This window comes from Chiloscyllium plagiosum, unplaced genomic scaffold (assembly GCF_037043375.1).
Source record: "Chiloscyllium plagiosum isolate Xiang-an unplaced genomic scaffold, Cpla_swu_hap1 HiC_scaffold_40, whole genome shotgun sequence".
In the NCBI taxonomy this organism is placed as follows: domain Eukaryota; kingdom Metazoa; phylum Chordata; class Chondrichthyes; order Orectolobiformes; family Hemiscylliidae; genus Chiloscyllium; species Chiloscyllium plagiosum.
In genome coordinates, this window is record NW_028270178.1 from 44,760,646 (window position 1) to 44,775,439 (window position 14,794).

The following is a 14,794-nucleotide window of genomic DNA, read 5'->3' on the forward strand; positions in this document are numbered from 1 at the left end:
TGAAACATCTGACAGAAGGACATGGTCCCAGAATTGTTTGAACTGCTCAGAGATTTGCTGTATCGTCCGTCAGGCCATAATTTGCTGCCCATCATTAATTGCCCAGAGGGCAGTTCAGAGTCAACCATATTCTTATGCGTCTGGAGTCACATGTCGGCCAGATCAGGTAAGAAAGAAATTTTCTTCCCAAAAGGGCATTAATGAAGTTGCTGTGTTTTTCAAACAATCGGCAATTGATACATCATTTACTCAAGATTCCAAATATTGATTGGATTCGAATTCCACCACCTGACGTGCTAAGAGTTGAACCCACGTTCCCAAAACCACACGTTTGTTTCGTAATCAACAGCTCAATGACAAGACGTCTCGTCCATTACTTATCCATACAAAGTGCTGAAAATACACGCATATCAGTTTGAACGACGGCGCAGTATTGAAATCATTATATGATATCGACAAAATCACAAATGGCAGTTTTTGATTCGCTTCGCTGCACGTGACATCAGGCAACAGCGGCCCACAGGAGATACGACAAAGGCAATAGGTCCTGACAACATTCATGCAATAGAACTGAAGGACTTGTGCTGCCGTACACACCATGCACCTGAGAAAACTGTCCCACTTCAGCTCCAACTCTGATATCTACCTGGCAGTGTGAAACATTACTCAACTATGTCCAGTACTCTTAGAGCAGAATAAAAAAAATCTGTCCAGTTGCCACGCCTTTCCTCTTATCACGATAGTTAAATTGGTGTGAGTTCTTTACACAGAGCTATAAAGCAGTACAGAAAGAACCAGTTCAGTGTCTTATCCAGTGGTTCCCGATGTGGAGATGGTACCTTTGTGGAAATGTCACTGGACAACTAATCTACACCAAGCTCTGGCATGTTAAAACAAATTAATAAAACATTGATATCTATGATCTGGTGTCCTCAATAGCAACTTTGAAGCCAATGCCTATTGTAAGCACCAAAGCCCGTCCCCAGTGTAACGTCACGAAGCAAATCTACTGTGTTTTCTTGGTCTGATCTAAAAGTGACTGCAGATACACGAGATAGCCTCTTCAATCCTCGATGATACAGCTGAGAAAGGCACTTTATTGTATCAAATTGCTCCGAGGTCTTAATGGATAAAACCGTTTAGAAAACACAGCACCAGCCTCTGTATAAGAAAAGGGAACGGGAAACACCGTCCACCTGACATTGGAAATCCCTCCTTGCGCACTTCTGAGAGCTTGTGACAACATTTACAATGTTTTCCCTGCACATTAACATCGGGAAAGGAGTAGGTAATTCAAAACATTGAGCCACCCCCATTCCACTTCATGGCCAAGCATCTCTTCAACGCACTTTTCCCACAAAATGTACGCATCCTTTAATTTGATCTTCTCACAAGGCATTTATCAATTATTGAGGTTAACCATTGGAAACTTTAAAGTGGGAACTGCAGGTATCCCTTCAGTTCATCGAACTTTCTATTCCATTCAAAATAATATAGCTCGATACACTATTTCCACACCAGCGCTTTCGTGCCTAGAATCCTTACTTATATTCAGTGCCTTGCCTTCCACAGCCTAACGTGGTAGAGAATTTCCAAGGTTTATCAGTCTCTGAATGTGACATTTATTCTCAACTCCATGCAGAGTCGCTTGCCTGTACCGAATACTGTGGCGAATTGTTTTAGACTTCTGAGACTAGGGAATTACCATCCCTTCTTCCAATCTGTCTCACCCTGTCAGCATGTTATAAGTTTCAATTAAATTTCCTCCCTTTTGTTTTCGAACACCCCATGGAATACAACTGCATTCGACCCAAACAATGCTGACACAAAAAAAAAACCTGACATCCGAGAGATCAGTCTGGTCATATTTCGCTGCACTCCCTCAATGTTAGGTTTGTCCTTAATTAGGTAAGGAGACTAAAACTACACACAATACTTCACAAATGTTCGAAATGGGGTTTCACAAATGCCCTGTAAAGCTACAGTAAGACAGCCTTAATCCTGAACTCAAATCCCTTGAAATGAAGGTCAACACGCCATTTAACTTCCGACTTGCATTCTTTTCTCGCAATATTGCTTTCAGTGAATGGTGTCCAAGGAGATTGAGATGCTTTCCACTATTACGGTTCCTCACTTGTTGGGTCTATGTACACTGGTCTGTCAATCCCTTTTAAAAAGGTTAGACTGCCATTCTCTATTCACCACCAGAGTGCGCAACGTCACAGATTTTCATACTGCTTTTTATCTTTTGTGTGTTTGCCAATTCAGTCCACTTGTCTCAATCATCTTGGAGAATATTTAAATTTGAGTCAGCCAATCACAATCCAACATCGAATAGTGCTGTTCGTAGATTTGGGAATATTACTCTTGATTTCCTCAACCAAATGTTTGCGATATTTCGGGAATAGCTGGGGCCCAGGCACCGATTCCTTTGTGAAGCCACACGTTCCTTCACCTCCAAAACAACTTTTTTTTTTTAAATTCCTATTCACTGTTTCCTGCCCGCACAACAATATTGCAACTAAGCCCTGATATTAACTACATTTGCCAACACATTTGACGTTGTACAATAAGCTTCGGCCTTTTCAAACATCATTCTGAAAATCCAAATGCATCGACCAGTTGCTTTCTCAAATATAATTCCTATTTCATAAAATCGCATTGTCTTATGAATACCCATTACTTTCAATACGAATCATTTCTCCCAAAGCATTTATTTACTGACATCATTCTTCCTCTTTCTATCACCAGGCTTAGGTTCCCTAGTATTGCAGAGAAGGCGTTTGTTTTCTTTTGTTTTGCTTCTTCTGTGACGACATATCCGAAATAGTTGCTCCGAAATTTTGCCATTTCCCTGTTCTCCATTCTCCAATTTCTGCCTTCAGTCGGAAAGGAAGCTGCACATGTTTTCTCTCAACTTTCCCATTAACAGCCCAGTCTTATAACGATTCTTACTCCACTGTTTAGACACCCATCAAATCCTATCTTAAGATTCTCAATGATTCGCCTTCCTGAACCATACAGTCACCGAAGGATAAATTATGTGCCATTAGAAATCAAGCACGTTCGAAATTAGTCCCACTTTCCGACACAAAGCCTGTCGCTTTGAATGTCATGATACGTCAAGTGCACGCCCAAGTTTTTTTTTAACGATTCTGAAATTACAGTGACAACGCTTCTCTCAGGAAGTACATGCCAGCTAGCAGCACCCTGTGCCTGAAAAACAAGCCTCAAAACCTCTCGAAACGTCAAAATGCTTCGCTTTAAATGTGTGCTTCGTTATTTTTTTATCCTTCGACGAAAAAATGCAACTGCTATATATCCGCATTGTCTATGATCCTTGTAATCTTATCCTTCTCAATCAAGTCCCCATCAGTCCTCTCTGCTCCAAAGCCAACAACCCGAGCTTGTCCTGCCTTTCTTCACAGCTGATATGCTCCATCTCCGGGAAAATGTCCGTTCATCTCCCCTGTACTCCCTCCAATGCAATTTTATTATTCCCGTCGCGTGGCGCCCAGAGCAGCACACATCATTCCATCTGTGGGGAAACCAAAGTCAGTTTAGCTCTGATAACCTATGCCTCGATAAATAAAGGCTATGTGTATAGTCGATTGAGCCATTTTAGCTGAATTATAATCCTGGCCAGTCACATTCAGGGATCTGTGATGAAGCACTCACTGAGTTTTCAATGGTGCGGCCATTCTTGGAGTACTCCACTGTCTGGTTCCTAATTATAAAGTACATCGCATCAAATGTTTAGGGTTACATTCCATCTGCAATTGATCTGCCCATCTCACCTATACATCCATGCCTTCCAGTAACGTAAGACCTTCCTCATTACTGCCAACCACCTTGCCAATCTTTGTGTCAAACTCAAATTTACTTACTACATTCACACCATCCCCCTCCATAGGGCGAAAGTGAGGATTTCCGATGAAGGTTTTTTGACCGATATGTCGATTTTCCTGTTCCTTGGATGCTTCCTAACCTGCTATTCTGCCAACCCCACCTCCTCCACTCTCAAGTCTACATAATTGATTAATACCACAAAGAATAAGAGACGTAGCAGTTATCCCTGTCTCCTGCTACTAAGACAAATTTGGATATAACTTGCCTTCACACCATGAGATTTTACTTCCTTTATCAGTTTCGCAGGTCAGGCTTTATCCAATGACTTGTTGAGAAAAAAATACAAATGAACACCTCAAAAAAAATCAATAAAATTCAATAGGCCTGACTTCTATCTAATAAGGTCATGTGATTATTCGTGATCCTACCTTGCCTATCCAAATCGTGAACAATTTTCTTCTTTGCTGTTTTCTGCCATAGCTTCCCGAACACTGATCTGATGTTCACTGGTCTGTAGATCCCTGGTCTATTTCCACCATTTGTCATCTTAAGGGTGTTCTTCAATCCTGTGGCACATACCCTGTGACCAGATTCTACTAAAACGTTTGAACATAGAGCATTGAACATTGAACAGTAATGCTCAGTACAGGCCCTTCAGTCCTCGATGTTGTGCCGACCTTTTATTCTCCTCTCAGATCAAACTGAGTGACATGCCCTTCATTGTACTATCGAACATGTGCCTCTCCATTAGTCGTTTGAATGTCCTCAATGTATCTGACTTTACTACCACTGCTGTCAATACATTCCAGGTTGCCAAAACTCCACGTGCAAGAAACTACTTCTGGCATCTCCCCTAAGCCTTTCTCGAATCACCTTAAAATTATGCCTCCTTGTGATAGCAATTTACAGCACGGGAAATAGTCTCTGGCTATCCACTCCATCTATGTCTCTCATCATCTTCTGTACCTCTATCAAATCACCTCTCATCCTTCTTCGTTTCCATGAAAAAATCCCCAGATCCCTCAACCATTCTCCCGAAGTTAACTCATCCAGTCCTGGGGATTTGTCCAATTTTACACCAGGCCATACGATCAATCCCTTATCGCATCTGATATAAATCAGTTCAAGATTGTCACAGTCTATCTTTTCGAATTATGCACATGCACAATCCTTCCCTCTAATAAAATCGGTGTGAAGCTTTCATGTAACAATGTATCAGTGTTCTCCAGCTTCACAGACAATTTGCCGACTTGGTTTCTAATGGTCAGCAATTGTTCCATGATAATATTTATTCCTCTTGCTGTCATTGTAGAATATATTGGGATTCTGACAAGCCTTGCCTTCTTGCAATTATCCATGTGCTGGTGTTGGTGACCCCTCTGTTTGAATTTTCAATGTTTTACTGCGATCACCTCTAATTTGTTGAAACTCGAGTGAGCACAGCCCAAGAATCATCATCAGACAATCTTGCAATCTGAAGCATTCACCTGGAGAATGTCCATTCTGTATATGTGGTCACTATACACTTCCTTAGATCAGAACAGCATAACTGCACTCAATGTTCCAGCTTCAGTCTCATCAAAACTTTTTGAAACAGGCGCAGGATCTTTTTACTTCTCGAGGAAGTAAATTACTGCAGATACTGGAATCTGAACTGAAAAAAAACAACAAGAAGTGCCGGAGATCGCCAGAGATGTCATCAGGCTAGACTGCATGAATGGAGATAGAGCAAACAAACGTTGAGTCCAGATGATTCTTCATCATGTATTTTCTGATTCCCTTTAAATAAAGACAAACTCAAATGTAACTTGTCACTTTTTGCATATGTTCCTCCCAATACCCTATGCTTTAAGTTTTTTTTCTATGAACTTAATGTCTGAGCCCTTTACAATTTCCTCCTGAGCATCCAACTCTACCACATCCTCCAGTTCTTAATTGTTGATGTCTGCAAGCGATATCTTCAAGCAAAAAGAATGCAAACTATGACTTCCCCTTAATAAACAGGCAATCGTTCTCTTGACGTTTGTTGTTACTTTCTAAGTGAAAGTGAGGACTGCAGATTTTTGAGAGCTAGAATCGAAAAGTTTGGCGCAAGAAAAGCACAGCTGGTCAGGCAACAACCGATAAGGAGGCGAGTACACGTTTCGGGCAAAAGCCATTCATCAGGAATATGTGGTGGAGGGGAACAAGATTGTCAGGCTCTCTTTACCTGCCACTGCGTCCATCCTTTCACCCGCCTTTCAGGTACACCGTCACCTCCCATGTGTCACTACCACTTTCGACCTGTATCTAGCTATCACGATCCCAGCTACCTTCCCCCAGCTTCACACCCACCCCCGAACTCATCTCTCGATCTCCTTGATAACTCCCATCCACATTTCTGAAGAAGTGCATATGACCGAATTGTAATCTCTCCTGCGACTTGGATGCTGCATGATCTGCTGTGTTTTTTCCAGCACCACACTGTTCGACTCGTGCTTTCTAAGTGTCCAATAATACATTCGTTTTTTTTTCTGGATTCCAACACATTCCCTCGTGTTGGTTACAAGGTAACTGGTCTGTCGTTCTCGAATCAAGCTTTCCTTCCCTTCTTAAAGTATTGGAATGCCACTATAACCTTACAATTGTAAAATGAAAACAAAGTGCATGATTTTCCCAGGCAATCAATATATCAATTTCTGCTTGCTCTGATATTCAGTCATCAGATGCATCTGGTCCGTCGAGCACAATAAAACTATGTTTCCAACTGTTACCTCGTCATTGATATATATGACTTTGCGTTTTAGAACGGAGAACACAGAAAAGTACAGCACAAAGCAGGCCCTTTGGACCACGATGTTGTGCTGAAGATTAATCCGAATGTAAAATCGTAACCTCGGCACGCCTCAACTCACTGCTCTCTATGTGCCTGTCCAGCACTAACTTATTTGTCCATAATGACTCTCTTTCCACCACCACTTCTGGCAACGCATTCCATGCATTCACAACTCTCTGCATAAAGAACCTACCTCTGACGTCTCCTCTATACCTTCCCTGTAATAACCTAAAACTATGACCCCTCATATCCGTCAATCCCGCAGTGGGAAAAGATCTCTGGCCATTGACTCTATCTATTCCTCTCCTTTTCTTGTATACTTTGTACACCGTTTAATTACACAGATCCCTGCGCTATACGTTATTACCGGGAGATTTTCTCGATCTTCCTCCATGAAGACAGAAACAAAGTGGGTGGCACGGTGGCACAGTGGTTAGCACTGCTGCCTCACAGCGCCTGAGACCCGGGTTCAATTCCTGCCTCAGGCGACTGACTGTGTGGAGTTTGCACATTCTCCCCGTGTCTGCGTGGGTTTCCTCCGGGTGCTCCGGTTTCCTCCCACAGCCCAAAGATGTGCAGGTCAGGTGAATTGGCCATGCTAAATTGCCCGTAGTGTTAGGTAAGGGGTAAATGTAGGGGTATGTGTGGGTTGCGCTTCGGCGGGTTGATGTGGACATGTTGGGCCGAAGGGCCTGTTTCCACACTGTAATGTAATCTAATCAAAGTAACTGTTTTGTTTCTCTTTAAAACTTGAAGCAGATCAGAAAAGATTTATAAGGATGTTGCCAGGGTTGGAGGATTTGCGCAACAGCGAGAGGCTGAACAGGCTGGGGCTGTTTTCCCTGGAGCATCGGAGGTTGAGGGGTGACCTTATAAAGGTTTATAAAATCATGAGGGGCATGAATATGATAATTAGACAAAGACTTCCCTGAGGTGGGAGAGTTCAGAACTAGAGGGGATAGGTTTCAAGTGAGAGGGGAAATATATAAAAGAGACCTAGGGACAACGTTTTAAAGCAGAAGGTGCTACGTGTATGGAATGAGTTACCATAGGGCGTGGTGCAGGCTGGTACAATGGCAACGTTGAAAGGGCATCTCGATGGCTATATGAATAGAAAGGGTTTGATTGATATGGGCCAGGTGCTCGCAGGTGGGACTAGATTGGGTTGGGACATCTGGTCGGCATGGACGGATTGGACCGAAGGATCTGTTTCCGTGCAGTACATCTCTATGACTCTATGACTCCATTAATAGAAGCATTTTGTTAGTCTCTATGCTTCTTGTTATTCTGCATCCTTGACTTCTTGCTTGATTTCCGTATCAGCTTCTTGATCCTGGTTTGTTGTGTCCCAATTTTCACTGAATCCACAGTATCTTGCATTTTTCTGGGCCACTTTCTTTGACCTAATAGAAATTTAAGCTTTTATTGTCAACCGTCCTTCTGTCACCTTTCTCTTTTGCTATTTGAGGAATTCATGTATAATTTATATAAGAGAGTGTTTATCTATAAAATTGCCTTTGCCTGCCTTCGATGAAAGCTTTTTCATGTTCATTTTAAATTAATTGAAGCCATCACGTTTTTCATGCCTTCATGGCTTACTTGAGTCAGGTAAATACAGTGGAACCTCGATTATCAGAAAATCAATTATGTGAAAGTCAGATTTTCTCGAGGTCCCGACAGAAGCATTACATCAAAGATGTGTTTGCAACACTGATCGCATCTTTTGTTTAACGTGATTACACAGGCGCCGTCTCCAAATGACTGAATGTCCACCTTCTCCCTCTCCCAACACTATCTCGAGAGTACTACAGTGGAGTGTGCCCTCAACCTCCCTCCTCCAGATAATTTATCCAACATTGTACTATACAGTGCAAAGTTGGAACCTGTCTAAAAGTTGCAGTAAAAACTTGTGTGTCTGTGTATGTGTGTGTGTGTGTGTGTGTGTGTGTGTGTGTGTACGTCTGTCTGTCTGTGTCTGTGTTTGTGTGTGTACATACTATTGGGAGACACACGCCACAATAGTAGCAGCAGCAGCAGTCTTGTTGTTGATGTGCAGGCAAGCTGCCCAAGAGAGGGGGCGGGGCGATCGGAAGGGAGCAGGGGGCGGATGGGTGTGGCAGCGTTGAACGGGGGCGGGTGGGGTTCGGTATTGGACAGAACGGGCGGGAGGTGGTTTTAGACAGAGATGCGGGTGGACGGGTGATGGGCAGGGGGCGGTTTTGGACAGGGGCAGGCCGGGTTCAGTGTTCGACTGGGGTGGAGATATTGTTGGATGGGGAAGATAGTGCGGGTTTGGACAGGGGCGAGTTCTTGCGTGCTGTGTGCTGCTGCTTCGCCTCCTGAATGGGGAGCAGGATGAAAAATCTCTGAGACGCAGAGGAAAGGCTTTTAATCAATTAACGGAGTAATCAATTACCCGAACGAAATAGTGCCTGCCCAGCTCGTTTGGATCATCGAGGTTTCTCTGGGTACTTGTATTTGAAAAGAAAATCTGGCTTGTATTCCGACGTCATGCAAAATTCTCTATTTCACAAGTCTCTTTTACAGCAAGATGTTCAATTGACTCTTTTAATCATACAAATTCAATTCCAAAACAGCCTGATCTGAAACTTGGTGCTCAACATACTGTGAAAGGAACCCATTCATGTCTGCTTATGAAATCCATTTCTCCCAGTAGTAGCACTCACTTGGGGTAATACAGGTTCGACAAACATTGAATCTCTTCATCTTTTTTGTGATACCCAAAAACTGATATACTTAATTTCCTGTTTTACAACATATGTAACATTTGCATTTCCGTTTTTGCTTTACTACATAACTTCCCTCAATGTTTGATTCTTCTTGCTATTTCTAATCTTCACTTTACCAGATGCAGTGGAATCTGAGTGACGAGCACTTTTTGGAAATTAACAGTAGATTCAGGCAAGGTGTTTGGCAAGGCTGATCTCAACATTGATATCATGTTGTAACATCTTATCTCTTCTTGTCAAGGGTCCTTGTGACATTTTTACAAGATCTCCTGTTATTTTAGTGAAGTAGGGAAGGACAATGATTCTTCAACAATGCTATGCGTTCCCTCAGACAGCTGAGATTGCTCAAATCTGTCTGGGAACCTTTCGGTAGGCTGGCAAAGTGTTGCTGCTGCTGTACAGAATCGGAGTGAAATCACATTTGGTGCAGTTTGTACAGATTTAATCTACTCACTATGGAAAGGGTGTTGGAATTAACTCAGAGATAATTCTCTCGGCATATTTCTGCAACAAAAGATGCTCGTCATAAAACACTGCAGCTTTGAAGCAGACAATTTGCCCCATTCCTTTTCCTCTTTCCCAAAACAATGATAGAGATCCCTTTGTCCTCACATCACACTTTGCTCGAATCTGCATTCAAGTAATATTTTTCCGCCAATTCCATTTTCGCCAGCATGATAACGTTACCAAAGAGGTCTTCCTCTCCCTTCCACTATCAGCATTTCACGGGGACCGTTTCCTCTGTGACACTCTCCATCAAGCTGTACAATTCATCAGTCCTCCATGGCACCTTCTTGTGCAACTGAAGAAGATGCAACACTTGCCCATTCAACTCTTCCTTCCTCACTGTCCAAAGTCCCAAACACACCTTTCTGGTGAAGCAGCATTTCACTTGTACTCTTTCACTGCTCACAATGCAGTCTCCTTCACATTGGTGAGACCAGAAACTGCATTGAGGAGCACTGCCACTCTCTCAGTTGGAATCACCATGACACTCTCATTGATTACCATTTCATTAATCTACTTTACTGCCATGCTAACATTTCTGTCCTGGGCTTGTGTACTGTTCCAATGAAGCACAGCCCAAGCTCGAGGAAAACCTCACTTTAAACTTTGATACGTTCCAGCCATTAGGAGTATGTATTCAATTCTATAACTTCACAGTCAGTCCCCATTATGACTGTTTTTCATTTTACATACACTATCCCTCCCGGTCTCCCTATGAACGTATGTGTTTATGCCTCCTTTATCTTACACTCAATAGGGAAAGCCCATTTCCCCATTTCACACATTGATTTACACTCATTTTACTTTTGTCTCTCTTTCACCAAAATGAAAAGCTCGTTAGCTTTTTGCATTGTACGACTACACTCTCTGTTTCCCGTTCCCCATCCTCCAACGCCGTCAAGAGATTAAAAAGCCCATTAAAGAATCCTTTTCCGTTCTGAAGAAGTGTCAAACTGAAAATGAAACGTTACTCTCTTTCTTTGTCCCTGCAGACGCTGTTAGATGTGTTGCGTTTCTCCACAAATTAACAGAGGCAAAGCATTTCGTTTTCAAAAGAAAAACAAAGAACTGGATACTGGAAATCTTTAACATGAATAAAAACTGTAGGAGAAATTGAGAAGTTTTAAGAAGGGTCACTGGACGCAAAAGATAAACTCTGCTTTCACTCCACAGATGCTGCCCGACCAGCATCGTTTCTCCAACAATTTCTGTAATTGAAAAACTTCCAAAGACGTGTGGCAAAGCTGCCCATATGCCCTGTCCTACATGGAGTGTCATACAAGAGGAAGTGAACGATAAAATCAGGTGCACAAATTAATTGCTTCTAAAATTGTACAAGATTGGCATTAATGGCCCTATGGAACTCGAAATAAGCAACAGACAGAGAGAAAAACAGTGTGATACACATTCACTGAATCACAGAAGATGACACTGCGGGACTGGAAAAAAATGAATTGCTAATGATGTTTTGAAGAATGTGGCAAAGAATGAGAACAATAAAATGGAAATCTTACAACAACAGAAACTGGATTATGTCATTTTGAACGGGGTGATGGGTCAATGGGTCTTTGTGTGAATTGGGGGGGCAGGCAGAAAAATTCTAATGCGTACAGTGCAGCTCCAACTGGGTATTTATGTGGTGCTGTAGACTACAGCAGCAGCAGGAGCAGGCTTATATTCAACCACAATGTGTAACCCTTTGCCCGGCATATTCTCTGATTCTATCGCTACCATCAAGCCAACCTGTGGTTCAGTGATGAGTATGGATGAAGCTGCCAGGGTCAGAACCACGTGTATTTAAAACTGAACACAACCACCTAACCGGATCGCACTTGACTGCTTACATTCCAAACAGCAGAAATTAAATCCACTGGAGAGGGTGAAATGATCACGAGACTAACAGAACAGATCGAAGCTCAGCTGTCCTGTCCATCGAGTCGTAAATGATGATGGACGATGAAACAACTCATTGAAGGAGATGGCTCCACAATGTATCCACTCAAAATAACGGAACAGGTCTGGATATCGATGTAAAAACTCGGATGTAGTATCTGTACCATCTTCAGCCAGATGTGTTGTGTCTGTTATCCATCTTACACTCGTCAAGATGCTAACAGAATCATAGATGTCCGTGTTCAACCAATTCGATTCACTGCACGTGAGATGAAGAAAAAGATGATATGACAGGAGTTACGGCAAAGGCAATGGCCATGACACCATTCCTGCAATAGGACTGAAGACTTGTGCTGCACCACAAGCCGTGTCTCTGTGGAACCTTTTACATTACAGCTGTAACTCTGATATCTGCCTGCCAGTGTGGAAAATTATTCACTATGTCCAGTTCGATAACAGGAGAATCATTATAGTCTAACCAATTACCACACCATCAGTCTCATCACGAAAGTCAAAATGGTCGAAATTCTTTTTGACAGAGCCGTCAAGCAGACACAGAAATACCATGTCCAGTTTGGCTTCCGAGGGGTCCCAATGTGGAGATGGTGTTGTTGTGGAAAACTGGATTACTGATCAACACCTGGGTAATCATCTGGCAGTTGGTGGAAATTGAAAGCAATTTCTTAAATATCATGATCTGAAAGCTGGTGTCTCTAAGAGTGACCTTGAAGCCAATGTCGATTTAAAAGACCAAATTGGTTCCCCAATGTACTTTCAGGAAACAAGTCTCCCATGAGTTCCTGGTGTGCCCTAAGAGTAACTCCAGACACATAGAACGTGATAAACCGTCAATGGTCTCTGAAGCAACCAAGCAGGGCTTTCAATTGCAATGTCTTCAAGTATAAAACTGTCCTGCACACGGTGTACCAGCCTTGATATTGGAAAACATAACGGGAAGCACATTCCTGTTGATACAGCCTTCCTGACATCTAAGAACTTGCAAATACATTTACAGAGCTTTCCCACAGATGGCGTCAGGACACGAGCAGTCCATTCAATCCATATGATCTCTCTCATCCTAGTTTATGGTTGTATATCACCTCAGTGGACTTTTCCCAAATATTGTATATATCACGTCTCCTGACTGACCACCAGAAAAACATATGTAGTAATTGAACTGCAATAGATTCTTTGGGCCATCGATTTCTATCTCATTCAATATAGTCATCGATGATCCTTTATCACCAGACCGTCAACCTTTTTAATGCCTAGATACCCTTATTAAATTCAGTGCCTTGACTTCCACAGTATAACATGTCATATAGAACATTGCACCGCACCACAGGACAGGCCTTTCTGCGCTCGATGTTGCACCGACCTGTGGAACCAATCTGAACCCTATGTATCCTACACGATTCCATTTACATCCATATGTTTATCTAATGACCTTAAAACGCTCTTAAACTTGGCGAGTCTACTACCGTTGCAGGTCATACATTCCACGCCCATACTACTCTGAGTAAAGAAACTAGCTATGCCATCTGTCCTACATCTATCATCCTTCACTTTTTAGCTACGTTCCCTCGTGCAAGCAATCAACACCCGAGGAAAAGGGCTCTCACTATCCACTTTGTATCCCCTTCCGATTTTCTTGTATGTCTCAAATAAGTCTTCTCCCAACTTCTTCCCTCTAACAAAACCAAACTCAAGTAACCCAACCTTTCCTCATGTGACCAAATCTTTAATAAAGGTGCGGTCCTTACCTCTATGGACGCTGTCATGGGTCCCTGATCGACAGTGAATACTGGATTCCATCAGCCATCCTGCCAGATTCCGCAAGGTCGCTCTGTCTCAGCTTTTCAGTGAGAGTCCACATTATGGGTCACATTTATGTGCCCATTATCAGCGAGTTACACCTCAGTTCGAACACACAGCAAAAAGACAGAAAGACATATGAAATATTTCAGAATGGCATAATTGATACACTTCCAGCTTTGAGCACATATATCCCCTACCACCCCCTTTGATTACTCTTGGAGGTGTGCTGAAAAGTCCCTCTGTAATTGGCTCTCAGGTACAGTATCTTCAACAGTTCAAGCTTGCTTATTACTGAGATCGACATGAATGTTTTCCACCCCGCGTCCCACCCCCATATGATATTTTCCAGACTCTTAACTCTCTTCTGAATGAATACTGTGTTCATGTAACGTTTGCCAGCTGCACAGTGTTACCTGCAAATTAATTGGATTTCAGCACCTTTTATCAATCTCATTACAGGAAATAAAGTAGTCTGTTCATTTTTGATCAGTAACAACAAACGAATCGTGAGAGTCAGGGAGGGTCCCTGAAAAAAATCGCTAATTTGTAATCTCTGTATAAAAAGGGAATAAGGCACAAGTTGGTAAAATGCAGATGGAGTAGCCTAACCTCAGTTGTAGTTAATATCCTGGAATCCACGGTGAAGAATGAGATTTCTGAATGTTTCGAACTGTATCGAAATTTGGCTGTGTGGCAGAAGGCAGCGAGTTGGGATAAAACAGTCGTTTTCAGGATGGCAGCCGCTGACACATGGTGCTCTGCAAGGCTGATTGTATGGACCACAGCAATTCACTTTCTCCTTAACTGTCCAGAAGAAGGAACTGAAGGATTTCTGGCCTTTTTTGCAGACGATACAAAGATAGGAAGATGGAGAGGGAGCATGAAGGAGACGTGCAGGGCTGCATAAGGATTTGGACACAGTAGGAGAGTGGGCAAAGAAATGGCAGTATTATGTGTTAGAAAGTTTTCCAGGTTCACCAGTCTCTGAGTGGAAACCTTTATCCTCATCTCAATGCAGAGAGGCCTGTCCATACCTAATACTGTGGCCCCTTGTTTTAGACGTGCCAGCCAGAGAAATTATCATATCTCCTACAAATATATTTCGTATTGTCAATGCTTTAAATATTTCATTGAGATCTCCAGTCATTTTTCTAAAACGCAT